A 13,683-nucleotide genomic window follows, 5' to 3' on the forward strand; every position below is an offset into this window, starting at 1 on the left:
TTGATTATTTGATTATCAGATAAGATGATAAAAGGTGCTACCTTTTTACGGGCAAAAGCTTATTTGATAGCCATGTACGGTAATAAAACAATACATGTCATTACATTATTGTTCACACAATCATTTCAATGCTTGTCAAAAAATACTTGAGCAGGATAATTTAATGTTTTATGTTTCTTGTTAAAACATGCTTTTCACATCTTCCACGCTGTTCTATAATATAAATATGTTTGCGTGTGTGGTATGTTTCTACAACAGAAGGAAAATACGCTGGCTATAGCTTTTGATTATATTATAAACAGATTTAATACAAACATAAGAATATAAAGTGTCGTATCAATTTTCATGACAATGACTATCCACGTTTAATTATACAATATCCTTGTATTCAATCGAACTATTTCATTAATGAAGGTATATCGCTTGGTATAAATTCTGTCCGTAGCTTAGAAATACGGTCTTCACTAAAAAAATGATCGACTTTGTAGCCATTCTTGAATCAAAGTAAGTATTTTACCCGGTCATTTCTCCGCAGCGATGCGCCACGACGCTGTTTTGAAGCGACACACTGCTTTTTCTTTAATTGCATCGGGTTTAGGGATTGCATTTTATATGAGTTATCTTTATAAATATGCTAAAAAGTATATGACCTAAAGTTACTAAGTGTATTAATGACGGCTTGCCTTAGTTGCCTTTTAAGGCCGGTGAACAGAAACAGGATGCAAAATAAAGTGGTGACAAAAGACGTATGTTCAGGGAGAAGAACATAATGCGAAATTTTGAATACACTTTTATGCAAAATAATGACGTCCTGTGTATATTTTCTCTTAAGGTATGTTTAAACATGTGGTATAGCATATGTTGAAGTGTAAATGTAGCTTTAAATTTAAATAAATATCATCACGAAAAAAAAGACGCGTGGCAAACAATTTGGAGTGATAAAGGTAGGTCTTTAGATGGGTACACAACTGATTTTTAAGCGGTTAATGCCCGAATATGCCCGTACAAATACAATGCGATACATCTAAGCATCGCACATCGATAATATGGAATAACAGTTTGAATGGAAATAATACACTTATACGCATAGGTTTGTTCGAGTAGTTTCCTTTGGGAATTCATTTGTCAATATATTAATTAAGTTTGTGTCGGTGTGTATTGTATGGTCACACAATACTAACTCAAAATTTTATAATCGTATGAAATACCGTAAACTATTGTTATCTAATACACCAGGATAACACATACTAGACCTATTGTACATATTATTAAATATATTGAGATGCATTATAGTGGTGGTAGCAATACATTACATGGCTTCGTTATAAATAAAATTAAACTCAGACAATCCAAATGTAGTCTTACATTATTGGCAACCAACAATCATTACATGAATAAAAATTATATATTATAAATAACATTTTTAATTGAAAAAATATAAGTAAATGTTTAGAATTTATGAATGTTATGTTTATGATGTATCGTTATGAGCATGAAAACAAATGATAACGGTACTGTAGTGTTTTAAAAATCTTATCGAAGTTTGCGTTTTGTGTAGGCGCATGCAGGCATGAGTTTTAATACGACTGGAACTGTGTAGCAATTTGTGAAATGATTTTTCATTACACTTTTCAATGATTGTTAGATATTCATTAGTTTTCAAAACTGGGAATATGCAATGTTTTGATAGGTATCTACATTTCAGGTAAATACCGACTAAATGCGCCTTGAACACGAGACCAGTTTGGTTAACTGTTATATCGTCATTGAACATATTTGCCACAATGCCATTTCATGCGTCTAGTGGATTTTTATGGCTGCATATTATTGTAAGATTGTAAAATTAAGTGCGGTTTTTAAATGCCTTCATACAGTGTATTTTACCTAGCCTTTCATATGAGATGACGAACTCAATGTTTACATTCTGCACAGGACCAACCCAGAAGGCAAAAACATTAAGCAATCGACCACGTTCTCGCGATACATTTTGACCTTAACTGAAATAAACAAATCAGAAAAATTGAGGCAAGATCATTTGATTATCGGCTCTCGCCATTTTTATATTTTGATTGGAACAATCAGCGGATGGACTGAACTAGTTGCTGTCACCGTAAGCAAATAAAGTGTTGGTGCTATCAAAACGTCAATGTTCGATTATAACGGTTGCTATGTGCATATGTTAAAACAAAAAATACGCGATCAATATATACAGAATTGGTGCGAAATTGTAAGCTCACACAGCGAATTATACTATTTTAACAAATTTAAAACTGTTTTCAAATATGAAAAATATCTAGATGCAGTAGACCATGATAATTATAGAATCGCATTAACAAAACTGAGACTGCGTTCTTACCAGCATGAGGTCAAAACAGGTTGATTTAATAAGGTTGATAGAGTAGAAGACTTTGTAAACTGTGTAACCTAAATGTAGTTGAAGCGGAAGTCCACTTTGTACTTTGTTGTCCCTTGTATTAAGATTTAAGACGAAAATATAATAACCCAAATGCCTTTAATACAATGAATACATTTATTAAGCTTATGTCGTCAACTCAAACAGAATTGTTAAGACGCCTGGCAAAATGTGTATATTTTTCTATGTAACAACGACGTTCCCAAACCTTAGATTGTATTGCTTCTGTTTGTTTTTCGATATGTATTTTTACATTAATATTTTGATATCCTGCACTTTTAACTATACATGTTGTTTTGCTATGACCATTCTTTTGTAATATTGTATTTGTAAATTGCCAAATGCGTTATGCCGATTTGCCTAATAAAGTATATTATTTGCTATCAAAACATACATATGCATTTCTCTTTTCTGAAAAAAATAAGTTGTTAAAGAAATACATGCAACTTGTTTGCTAGCTGTCCAGTGATATCGATTTCGCGACCTTGCAACAGCCATCCCATTCGTATTGAGATACGCGCAAAGTTGAAACGTAAATAGATATATACACATCGTTTGTTAGAGCAGGAAACATATGTCCATTGTGGTCAATCTTCAAAGTCAAGTTACTTGAGCAACATTGGTTCGCAGTATCAGTTATCTTTCTGTCACAGCGCATTGATGGATTGATGCATGTCTTGATGTTTACCATTATTTTAAACAAACTGATACCAGATGAAATCTTATGCGTCTTAAACAATGCTATCGATTCAAAGATGGGCGATAAGAATATTATATTTTTCCATTATGGTATTTTTGCTATGCAACTTAATGAAACGCATGCTTTGTAGTATTTGTTTAATTACAAAAATCTCTATCAGGACAGTTTAACAATGCATACAAATAACAAACGGTACAGTTTCTGTCTCCGTGGTTTAAATTTCGCTCTTGAACGTATTTTATGACAGAAGGTCAGTCAGTAAGTAGCTAATAAATTAAAAATTATAATTTATACAATATACATGGATTTGGATTAGATGCAGATTAATCATAAATAAATGCCATAATATTGGGTGTAAGAAGAACAAATGCCACATATCTTCATTTTTTTGCTATGATCGCACTATGTTATTTGATTTGGGACCAGATTGCATTTAGGCGTCTTGTTTTGGTGTGTACATCATAATAGTTGATATTTATACAATATTTTATTTGTCATAGTCCATCTGATAGTAATACCACATGATCGTTGACAACAGCAGCCCTTTAAGTAGCCTTTATGAGAAATTAATTTTGGATGCAACGAGTGTTAATATATCAAATAGCTACTGAATTGAACGTTTAGGGCAACGTCACGAAATATTGTGTTACACTTCTCTGTAAGTATTATGCAGGTTATATCAAACCTCTTACACTTTTCATATTTTGAATGAAGACTAGCAGATGGTAAGAATAAATGATCTATTTCTAATATTTCTCGAGGTGCACTCTCCTGAATCGAGACAAATACTACAAAATAGTAAAATCTGGGTAGAAAGAAAACAAACTTGTGTCGTCCTTTACGATGACTGTTTCATATAAAAGACAAGTAATTCATCATACATTTTATTTTGTCAGCTGTCCTGCAGGAATGGAAATATCTTATTACGCCGGTCCTTGCTTCCAAGTACTTGGGGCATGTGAAAGCCAACATACACACATTCGATATCGGGGAAACCGATTCAGAATATACCAAAATAAAGATAGGTTAGTAATCTGATTTACCTTCTTATACAATAAATACATATTATATATGCAACATTTTTTTTTTGAAGTCTATTTAAACTTTCTCGATATCATTTGTTGTTGTGTTTTTGTTGTGTTACTTACAACAACGCATATTTAAGTACGTCTCATGATGATTGCGATAATAATGACAGTTATCATGCACGAACAGACATTTGCCATAATTGTTTGTTTAAACATGAATACTAGCAAAACCAGCTGCAATCCAAAACATCCTCTTACATTACAGCCATCGACAGTCTAAAAGAAAACAATATCCATGTCATTGCTGGGCAATTTGACAAGCATATTTCTTTGGCAACGGAAGTTTTGAACATAAGTTACCTTACAACAACGGAAATGACATCGGAATACACCTTTTCATCGTTCCAAATGCTTCCTTTGGATGATTTTTGTCAAGCCATCCTAGATCTCGTCAAAAAATACAAATGGCAGGATGTCAGTATATTCTTCGACGACCGAAAAGGTACACGTAAATCAATTGCGTTTGGTTTATCTTTTGATCACACAAATAAAGCGATTAAGTCTATCATCGGCGTATATAAATCGAATATATATTTATAATCGCAATCGCAATATCAAGCAAATGTTTTAGTTAAAAAAATGGCTTTTTATAATCCGAGTCCCAGCATCAGTCATCTCGGCTGGGAATTAATGTACTCGCACACCAGGGAAATTCGTACGGTCATTTTTAATACGGTTTATGCCTCAAGCAATTGAATTTGTAATTGCGATGTGGCATCAAAGGTATTCGTAAATTACTGAAATAACGCCAGCGCACTGTGATATAATGTAATTACGAAACTAGTTGCGAATACTATAAATGCGAGTACAAAAAGTCTAGTATTGTACGGCTCACTTAAGTCCAAAAATGGTTAATTCAAGTGTAAATAACCAAATGAAACACTAAAAATACTTTCAAAAATATGGTGGCAAACATACAACAGTTTTATGAATACTTTTTTTACATAATATTCTCTACAAGAAATCTGAAGTCAAAATAGTTTAAACTCCTTCGTGTTTTACTGAGGAACCATCTGTATATTGCAAAAATTCAGTATAAATACAGATTCGGAAAGTACAATGTAAGTTCATTGTAAATCGTATGATAAGAACCATATTGTTTACAAGTGCATGGATTTTATGGTGATTTGTTTGCTTAGAAGATCCATACTAAAATGCAATAGGTGAAATAATCATAATCATAATTGTATTATAAGTCTTCTTTTACTTTCGAGCGCTATTCACCGGATGCCTTATTATCTTTAACAACGTTGCATTACTCGAATTACTGAATATAAAGATATTGTTAATGAACAATAACACAATTCCTAAATAAAAGTAAAATAACATTGTATGAACCCGTTAATATGTGAAACAAGTATAATAGTTTGTATATATTTCTTTTACCACTTCTACAGAATATAGTGTTTAGAGTTTATTTAAAAAAGAAAATTACTGACAGCCTCTTGAGACACTTTGCCTGGCATCATATCAAAACAAAGCCTATACAATTACATGCACATATAATTACAATAAATAGCGGCACTCGTATAACACAAACACATATAGCATGGTAAACATGCATAGTTGTAAATATTTACTAAAAATAGACAAACACACATAAATACATCGTGTAAATAAATTGAACTCTTTGGTTAAATTTTTTACAAGTCTTATAGCTAGATTACTAATTTTACTACATGCATGAGCCATTTCTATTCATTTGTAGATATTATATCTCTATATATATAAACGTGTGCAAATTGTTGTCTTTGTCAAAGGTATCACAGCTGTAGAGAAACTCCTGACCAATCATGAACTTATTGTTAAGTCTTGGCGCCTGGATCCCATAACAACAGACGAGCAGGTGCGAGATCACCTGATACATATGAGACGAGTATTCATGCAGCGTTCGATTGTGTTCTGCAAGAAGTCAAACATACATAGACTCGTTGAAATGGTAAATAATTGGCACGGGGCAAACATGGGAATAATGTGTGTGGCGTCTCAAAGGTTATTGCATCTTATGTCAATATTATCTCTCTGATGAACATATTAAATGGTGAATCAATAAAACATAGCAAACATAAAGCACTTTCACTCAAATGTGCTATTATTTTGATTATGAAAGTGCTATTTATTCCGATTTAAAACTGGTTAATTGTGACTTTAAAATTAAATTCATGGAAAGAAATGAACGAAAGAGAGCTTAAGATAATTAAAAAAATATATATTTTGATTTTCATAATGTGATTTTAAAATCAATTTACAGGCACGTTCGTTAGCGATGTTGTCGACGCCATACGAATGGTTCTTCTATGATCCGGTAAGATTAAAGCCGTATTAGGAGTCTACAAGTTTCAATATTTTTCATAATAATCGGGCCTAAAATCCAAACAATATATTAAGAATCACATATTTATTGCTAAAACAGTTAAATAAAAATAGGACAATATATTTTAAAACATTTTTTTGTACTATAAGAACGTTTAATTCAGAATTTTCTAGTCAACATAATATAATTTGCCAGCCATTATTAATGACTTAAGATTAAAGTATCATGAAATTATTGAAGATTTGCATTAATCTGCCTAACAATGTCTCGCATAGCAGAGTTGTTTAAATATACGTTACTGTACAACGTACACGTATATATGATGTAGTTTCTTTTTTAGTATACTTTAATTTAACAAATAATCTCAGTATATATTAAGTTTATATGTCTCTTTAGGCCTTCTCACAAAGTGGCAAAATGGCAACGTCCTAATTTATTGTCGAAGCTTCAAATTTAAACTATACAGTATATTCAAACAAACAAAACTCCTGGCATAACTAAGTCAATATTGAAAAATAGTATTCGTCAATACCTTTATTATTTCGGAGAGAACATCTTTAACTAACGAAGCGTTGAATGATAAATGACCTAGTGATTGTCATTTATAGTTTGACCCAAACATATGCGCGGTAAAATCCGATAAAGGAAAACAGTTTTTATTGAATTGAATTTATACATAAATATTGCAGTATATTAGATTCTTTCTATGCAGGATTGACTGAAAAAAACTTAATATAATTGACTTACATACATAATTATGCGAAAATGTTAAATTAATTACACAAACAATATTAAATTGAATTACCCAATTTCGTGACAGGAAGATCAGCTAGTTGACATATTCCAGTCATATCACGACATCCACGTGAACTTCACGCTCTTCAGTCTTCTTCCTTATAACTCCACCGTTCAAACCCAGTGGCATGATGCGGGCAAAGTCAACCAATCGCTGGCGGAGGACTGCATGTTAATAATTAAAAATGTGATTGGCGAAGCATTTGATAATGATTCCATAGAGGGAATAAGAACTGAACTTAAACAAAGAATATCCTTAGTACGTAAAGGTCTGATATTACTGATCTGTTCTAAATATTTACCGAACGAAAATAAGTTGTGTTAATCTCTAAATGTGTTTTCATCGCATTCAGTTAAGGCATTTTCAACCGTCGATTTTTATTGTATTATCGTGACAAATAACATAAAAATACAAAAGGTAGATATAAACTCTCTATGGGTGATCTTAATTATTGTGTACTACTGTTTTAGGTGAGTGTACAGGGAATGTCCGGTTTTGTACAGTTCGATGAGAAAGGAAAGAGAACCAACTACAGCATTATCCTGACAGAACTGTCTGCCTTTTCTGGCGAAATGTCTGTGTATGAATTCTCTGCGGTAATACCATTAACACCGGAAGTCCACCAACTTACATCATATATTAAACAGCTATAAGTACTATATATATCGAGTGTATAACTGTATGCTAACTAAACCTAAGAAAGTCGTAAGCTATCTAAGAAACTGTAAAACAAAATCAACAATATGTAAAATATATAAATTACTTTTTTAGCATTTTATGTATTGAAGGCACATGAAGGACGACATTCTTTCTTGCAGACTCATTGATGCAATGTTTGACGTATAACAGCAAACGTATACATTTTAGCTCGGCGTGTGGTTGGCGAGTCCACCATCTGTGTTTACTGAACGGCTCCAGATACGCGGCCGCATCGGCATAGGCAATAGAACGTCACCGTTTCCTCTTGTGGGCCGAACTGCTAAGGTCGTGACCATTCTTGTAAGTTTCCAACATATGCATCCGTAAAATTTGGCGTAATGCCCGGCTTACAAAACAATTATCAACACATGATTGTTTGCAGTTTTTCTGTCCTAATGATTAAAGTTGTATTTGAAAACCAATACAGTAACACATACAATATTTTCGTAAATAGTTAACACATATTCTTAACCTTAACAGTGAAAACATATCAGACTAGCAATATATATGCTTTCATAATGCTTTCTTTGAACAAGTTAAACTACTTAAACCCACTATTTATAGACTTATGTGCAATTAAGAAAACAAACGGGGATCGCAATATGCCAAAATATTTCCACGATGTTGAATTAATACATAAAAAGACAAGAACAATTTGAAAAGTTTACTGTGACATTTAATCATGTCCAATACAAATGTTCAAATTACATATTGATTTATCACATCATAAATGGGTATAAATGATTGAAAAAATAAATAATAATATTGAATTTGTTATGAAACATTGTATATTGCAAGTTTCCAATGTATAAGGGTATAATAATATACGATGTTTGAACACGAATAACACTTTGTAATTCGCCTGACTTGTACAACAGGAAAAACCCTTCTGCATGCGGAAACAGTGACTACAAAGTCCGTACTGGGAATGACCAGTACGAAGGGTTTGCAGTGGATCTTATCAAAGAGGTGGCGGACATGCTTAACTTTCAGTACGATATTTATCTAGTCAACGACGGGAAGTTTGGATCAAAAAATGTCGACGGGAGCTGGAATGGAATGATTGGAGAGCTTATTTCAGGGGTAAAGTTGAGCTGTAAAATAAAAATGTGTCCATAATACTTATACATAATTTTATAAGCATGTTCCTTCGAAGGCACTTGCAAACAGTAATGCAAAATCAAAATGGAAACACATATCGTTTAAAACATTTTTTTTTGTATTAATACAAGTAAAGTAGCAATTATTATAAAGATCCTTTAAGAAATCTGTATACTGACCGTGTTATCGACATTACGTTTACTTACAATTTAAAGTTGAAACCAGTGTGGTATAGTTGTAGCATTGAAGCATTTCTTCTTGGAATATCCGGTCGACGCGCTTGTATTTTATCTTTTTGGGGTGTAATTATTATTATAAAAAATTATTACAAATATTACAGTTTTGTTTGTAAATTCATAAAATAATATATTTCAAACATACATAAATATGTAAACAAGTCAATATAACAATTTAATTAAATTTCTTTATATATTGGTTGCATAAACTGACTAGTGTGTTACTTAAGAGTTATACATGTTTATCAACTGTTAAGTAATATTGCCCTTGGTGCATATAACAAGGTTAGGTACATGATACTAATAAATTTCATACGAAAACGAATGGGCTAAACCAAGTATATCCTTTCATAAACAAACAAGAGATGTGTTTGTCATAAACACAATGCCCCCTAATGCGCCGCTTTGAGGCCATATATTTGACCTTTGACCTTGAAGGATGACCTTGACCTTTCACCACTCAAAATGTGCAGCTCCATGAGATACACATGCATGCCAAATATTAAGTTGCTATCTTCAATATTGCAAAAGTTATGACCAATGTTAAAGTTTGTGACACATTCATTCGATCCGGGGGCATAACATGTCTTCCACGGCACATAACAACAGTATGTAACAATTTAATGTATGATTCGTAATTCCGAAAAACTTCCAACTACAAAAACACATTGTGATAAGCTCATTCATTACTTTGTTTAAGTACTATATTATCTGAACACTAACAACAAAAAAACGAAATGTAAATGTTAATTCCAGAATGCAACCATGTCCGTGGCGCCACTTAGCATCAACTCGCAGCGTGAAGAAGCCGTGGATTTCACAAAACCATTTATGACAAGATACATAAGCGTGCTCATGAAAGTACCAAAATCAACGACCTCGTACTTCGAGTTTTTAAACCCTCTCCATCCCGTTGTGTGGTTCTGTACCATAGGTGCCTTTGTGTTTGTCAGTATTGTTTTGTATGTCTTGGAGCGAATTGGAAACGTCAATCGGACAGAATATCCATCTCTAAGCTTCAAAGAATGTTTCTGGTTCATCTTCGGGTCCTTGTTGCAGGGTGGTACCCATGCTTCTCCATCAACCCTTCCTGGACGAATATTAACGTCCTCGTGGTGGTTCTTTGCTTTAATTCTCATTTCATCGTATACGGCAAATTTGGCCGCTTTCCTTAGTGTAAAGAAAATGAATACTCCCATACAGACAGTAACCGACTTAGCATCTCAGACGAGGATCAAGTACGGTACTGTAAAAAGCAGTGGTATAAGCGGCTTTTTCAAGAATACAGATATTGAGCACTTCTCTAAGATGTGGGCCCAAATGTCAGAAATCCAACCATCTTCAATGGTGGACACGACCGAGGAAGGCTTCAATAAAGTCAATGAAGGGAATTACGCTTTCTTTTGGGATACCACCGTCAACAAATACAAAACCATCGAGGATTGCGATTTAATGGAGGTTGGGCCACCGTTTGACCCAAAAGGCTTTGGGATCGGTGTTCCAACCGGGGCAACATATACAGAAGAACTTTCAATGGCGATTCTAAAGCTGAGTGACACTGGAAGACTAAACGAGATGGAGAACAAGTATGTTACAATCTTGTTTACAGGTTAATCATTCTGGTGATTATAGTTTACTTACTTACTTATGCGTTCCATCTTCTTCTTATGGCCGTTATACTTGCAGTTGTGATGCAGTGATGAACTGCACTGTTTGTCGTAGGTTATTATATTTTAACTTGCCCAACATGAAACACTAGCCAATGTTAACAAGATGTTTTTCTGAAAATATTATACTCACAATACATACTGACAACTTTCCAACTTAAATCAGAAGTAGAAGGAGAATGGTCGTACATATTGTGTACTGACTCTTCCCCACACCAGTTAAGTGGCTTGTGCGGGGATCAACCTCGCGATCCTTGGACTTGTCGTCCAAAGCTCTATCAACTGAGCTAACCTGACTCGGATGAGGCTGTCAGAAGTGCAGCTAATTTGTTTTATGTAAAAGAAACCCGTTTAAGATTGTGTTTACAGTTTTTGACACAACCAGAATTAAAACAAAAGCGTGTTAAAGCGTGAATTGAAATTTCAGGTGGTGGGGCCGCAGGAACTGCCCCGATTATGCCAAGCCATCTACAGACGAGACTTCAGAACTGCAGATGGAGAATGTGGCCGGCGTCTTCTTCATACTTGTTGGAGGAGTCGCCATCGCAGCTGTCGTTTGCCTTGGGGAGTATATTGCTAAACGAATATCAAAGAGTGTCAAAGAGGTAAATGCAATTTTGAACTCAATTTCTGCAATCTATTTAATAATATATAACTGCTTGGTCTATTTGGGCTTTAATGACAATTGAAGTTAATCACTCGTAATGACAGAACTTGGAAACAAAACGCACACAATATTTTGATTAAAATGAGTTACCACACCATAACTGCAATACAACAATCCAACACTTACCAAGACCATGCGGCTAAAGCGTTATATGTTTATTATATTTTTGCAAATAACATTGATAAGTTGAGAATTATCAGCTGTCAACAATATAGATAATAATGCCACATGATAATATAGATGAGATCATTCAGTTTAAAAAAAAAACTTAACATATATATTTCAGATGGCACTAGTTCGCGTTTCGTAGTTCACCATGGATATACGTCAAACAATTATTAGAAATGTGAGTCACTACATACACACATAATGATATTTAATTGTTGCCATACACTGAAAGGGAAAGTTTGTTTGACTGAATTTGTTTTAAAAGTGTACACTCATTTCTCTGCAATCAGAACGCCGTGTTACCATTGCTTGTTTTGTGATCGTTGCAAGATCTTTGCACATGCAGCTTATACCATGCGCAACCTAAACATGCAATCATATTATGCAATTTTTCGTGTTATAATTGCAAATAGATCTTGTTAATGATAAAGAGCGAGAGTTACCTTTAGATTTAAGTAAATAACGCGTTTACCGTTAGAACGTGCATGGTGTTGAATCTCTTTATATCCTGACCTACATGTATTCAATAATAGGCAGTTTTAATCTTTGCTGGTTAGATGACTAAATGCGATATTGAATAATACCATTATATGAAATGTTATCCGAGGCTTTTATTTCAATGAAGATGTATTCGTATAAATACACACATTCAAAACATCTTAATACATATTTTACGTTTGTTGTGATATGGTGTAGTGAATTTAGATGTTGTCCTTTCTTCTTTCCGTTTTTGTGTAAACAGTAAAGAATTCAATTTGAAATTGCAAACAATATATAACAACTTTTTTATTGTTAAATTCTTACTTGTTTAAAAAATGTGTATCTTTAATTTCTAGCATGTTATCGCACTGAAATTTAAAAAAACTTGTCTGAACCATGTTATAATTTTTCTTGAAATAAGCGATACACACACACACACACACTAATAGTTTATATTTACCTTTAAGATGAATTAACTGTGTCTTTTCCGTTGTTTTTTAGTGTTACAGTTTTATATAAGTATTTTGTCATTACCAAATTGTGTTGGTCTGCCGAATAATTCTTCGCTTGCAAATAAAGGGTTTACATGAACAATAATTTGTTGGAATATAGTTACCATTATGAAGCATTTGTTTGCAATAATGTATTAACGTAAAACTGTTTTTATCGACCGTTGTACATCGGTCAATTGACAAGCATTTTTGAGTTACGATGCGTATAAATTGATGTATTCGTTCAAAAAAAATATTCAACTCGAATAATTCAACAGCCGTCTTAAAACAAAATGTTGTGTATCTATTTGATAATAACAGTGAGTTTTTAAGGAGAACTACATTTGGCCATATCATGTTCTGACCTGTGACCAAATGTTGGGGTCTTCATAAATGTTACAATTATTTTGTTCTAATTGTAAGCTGCTAAAATCGGCTAATATGACACCCAATGACACACAAGCATGTCTCGTTCACTTAAGAGTCCAATTTGTTTTATTCTTATACATGGGTTTGAGTGCAATTTAGTGATAGAGTTATTATACTAGTATACCAATATGACACGCTCACAATAATTTAGAAAATGATACGAATGGACTTATAAGATAGATTCTTTTCAATTTTAATCAGGATAAGATACACACATCTTGTGTAAATAACGTATTAAGTGAATCAAGTATTTCATACAAAACGCATGCGTCTTTTGTTTGTGATTTAGACTCGAGCATGAAATTCGATACATGGAAAAAGATCTTGTAATAATATCTGGTTAGGAGTTCAAACTTTTCGTTTCTTATAACAGGTTTGTCTATACTTCTATGCTACGCAAAAGTGCACACTTTCGTCTGCTGGTGTTATAATGT

The 13,683-nt window shown here is 33.2% G+C and overlaps 1 pseudogene; it reads left to right on the forward strand.

Annotated features, from left to right (window-relative positions):
* Window positions 1–793: 793 nt before the first annotated feature.
* Window positions 794–13,683, forward strand: part of LOC127878362 (glutamate receptor 2-like) — a 44,643-nt pseudogene continuing 31,753 nt past the window's right edge.

The sequence above is a fragment of the Dreissena polymorpha genome, chromosome 4, assembly GCF_020536995.1.
Source record: "Dreissena polymorpha isolate Duluth1 chromosome 4, UMN_Dpol_1.0, whole genome shotgun sequence".
NCBI lineage: Eukaryota > Metazoa > Mollusca > Bivalvia > Myida > Dreissenidae > Dreissena > Dreissena polymorpha.